We start from the raw sequence: 3354 nt of genomic DNA, 5'->3' as shown, positions 1-3354 counted from the left end.
TGTGCAGCGTAACAGAAATCTCCAGAGGATGGACAGCGACACCCACAGTGACAGCGAAGATAGTGACAATGAGGAGGAACAGGAGGAGGAAGCTGAGATGTGACAGTAAATAAGCAAATTTCTGGCAATCTAGCCAAGAAAACACCAAATGCTGTAAATGGATGCGCACCTAATGTAGTTCATACATAGGATTAGTAACAAATAGGATAAGAAACATTATTTCTCTACTAATAACCATTTGTGTGTGTGTGTGTGTGTGTGTGAGACTGACGGTCAACGGCTCGATGAAACCATTCCGAGGTATTCACCGTCAGTCACACTCGGTGATGGTACTAACAAATCTCTCATCTATCCTATCTTCTTTTTATATTCTTCTTAAAAACAACAAAATTTTATTTATATTTAAACCTCAAATTATTGTTCTTTTGAATCATTCTTTGTAAATGTTGTAGATAAAACAAAAGGAAAGAAAACTGTAAAAAGATGAAAAACGAAAATTGTAAGATGTACGACCTGTTTTAAACGTCAGGTAACAGGTCTATAATTTGGCAATAAAATAAAATAAATAAATAAATAAAGTAGAGGAGGACGCTGAACGTTAGCCGATCGCCGCCGTTCTGCACCAGCCTGATGAAGCTGCACCAAGTCACTGACGACAAGGCGCAGCAGAGGGCCTAACAGCAACGCATGCGTTGCCGCGCCGAACTCTTAAGGCCGGTTCCCACTAGGGCTGCCGCGCGGCAAAACCGCGCGTCAGCGGCGTGGTTGCCATGGAAAGGGCGTCAGCGGCACGGCGCGGCGGGCTCTGCGTCGCGGTTTGACCATGTCGAACCGCTGTGCCGTGACTGCGCGCGGGTTGCTCGCGGCGCGACCGGTACTTCGTCCTGCTCGTCGTAAACCGTGTGGTTGTATCAACCGCAAATTTCGTAAACGGTTCAAGAAATCGAAACGTGTTTTTTTTTGCAAACAATAACTTGTGAAAAGTCATGTATTTCGTCGCATGATAAATATCCTAAATCTGTTTATCTACCGAGATATGAAAGTAACTACAGTTTTTCAGAAGGGATAGATGAATTGTTTTAAACAGCATTTAATAGCATGTGGAATGAGAAGTTAAACCGAAACTAATTTGTTGGTATGTCAAAAATGTAATTTACTAAATATCTACAGCTATTTTCTTTATCCAGTGAACTTTACTGATTCAACGCGCGCTTCGCCTTTTACTTTAAGGCATCTTCGGTGGAATCTAGAATGATTCAGTTTTGTTTTGATATGTGATACTTGCAGATTATAAAACAGTTCACATCTTTTATTACGTGAATGACTGATTACTTACAGTGAATCGAGTTTTTGGCGGACATACACGTTTCGCCTCACCTGGTCACATGCTGGAGGTTGAACTAAAACTTAGATTATGGAACATAAGCACATTTTCATGTTCGCTGTTTTTTCTTCTGTCACTAGCTGTAGACGTTTTACCGAAAACTCTGATTTGAAGTCGTAACTACAGTGTGTTTACCTCATGTCTCTTCCTGTCTGGTTTGTTTATGCACATGTTGCCAATCTGCAGAATTATATGCTGAAAACTAATGTTTGTTTATTTTTGTTCTCTTTATATCTGTATGTATGTGTGGCTAGCCAGTCATAATTATAGAAAGTTGGAAGTAAATCCAGTAGTTGTCAGACAGTGGTTGAAAGATTTGGTGTTCAGCTGATTTCAGTTTTGGTTTAAATGTTTTGTGGAGGAGTGCATGGAAGAGTAAATTCACTGCTTACAGTAATAGATAAAATAGTAGAACAGCATTTCACAGATGATTATTATCAGAATACTATCACCCAACCCCATTGTCGTCACTCTTTGACGCCCCATAATACGTCCTGTCAACTAACCCCTATTGTTGTCAGGGCTGTGCCGTAATTTCCTCTTCCTCCTCTATTTAATTCCGTACTTCTTCTTTAGTCACACGATCCTCGTATCTAATCTTCAGCATTCTTATTGATCACCACGTTTTGAAAGCGTCCATTGTCTTCTTGACAGAACTGTTCATCGTCCACATTTCACTTACATACAAGGCTGCACTCCACACAAATACCTTTGTAAAATGGTATCCAACCATTAGAATTTATATTCGATGTGAACAAATTTTCTTTTTCAGAACGCTTTTCTTGCTATTGACAGTCTTCAGTCAGGTTTGCGTCTGCACCAGGAAATACCTTACAATTTAAAATCTGGTTTTGAAAACTCTGTTCCATATTTATATTATTCTTTCGTGATTCTTAAGCAAGGTGCTGGCGATGATTACATTATGCTCTGTGGGAAATTCTATCAGGTGGCTTCCACTTTCATCCCTTCCACCTAGCCATTGTGTTCTTACTGTTTTCGTGTACCTGCTACCGTATCACATTTTAAATTTTTGTCTCGCTTAACTATCTGAATAATCTCTTTTATCGTACATTGTTTCAGTGTGTTAGGGGATAGTGAACAATCATGAACGGTAGTCATGAAATCTGTTTATGTTGAAATGAGAAAACATGAATAATGAAATATGTGAAAGAGTACATTGTACAGAAAATGAAAAATTGGTATGTCTTCACCCAACTTCGTCTTTCCTTCATGTAGGTGTAAGATATTGTTATTCAAACACACCAATCGTTTCGGTGGGTCCCAGCCCGTACCTCAGTGGCTGTCCGTCATTGGCTACCGCTAGCGTCTGCCGCTTCCAGGTGGGAACGCCAATTCCGCGAGCCGCCGCGTCAACGCGGAAAACGTTGCCGTTGCCGTTGCCGCACGCCGCGCTGCCGCGCTCTAGTGGGAACCGGCCTTTATGTTACAGGGAGGAAGCCACTGCGGCCGGCCAGGAGACTACAAGAGAGCCCAGCCGCAGCACTCGGACTGACCCAGCTAACGAACTCGCAGCACATAGGTAACGATGCACGATACCTCACGCTAACCTCACCTCAACTTGCATGCTCTGTCGCAGCTAGCAAGCCGCTACTGCCCTTACTACCCGTCCTACTGTCGCAGAGGTTTTTTTCCCTTGGCGCTGGCCTTGGCACTTTTTTTCCTCTGCCCTTACAACCGCTACTCTTCAATCGTTTTCGACCACTTCTATCTCCTGATGGACCATGTTAATGAGTAATCTTACCCAGACGCATGGATAACATCACAGCCCACATCCTCTGACGCCTGATTCAAAAACTAACATGTTTACGGAGGTGACAGTAGAACTTTTGGTTTGGTCACCACGTTGGTGTGGGCGTGGAGGGGCCCCATCCTAATTTAAAAAATTTAAGCGCCACGGGCGACGCTGAGGATGAAGATTCGACTTTGCCTCGGCCAGTTAATGGCAGAGT

The sequence above is a fragment of the Schistocerca nitens genome, chromosome 3 (genome assembly GCF_023898315.1).
Source record: "Schistocerca nitens isolate TAMUIC-IGC-003100 chromosome 3, iqSchNite1.1, whole genome shotgun sequence".
NCBI classification, from domain to species: Eukaryota; Metazoa; Arthropoda; class Insecta; order Orthoptera; family Acrididae; genus Schistocerca; species Schistocerca nitens.
This window is presented reverse-complemented; position numbering follows the sequence as displayed.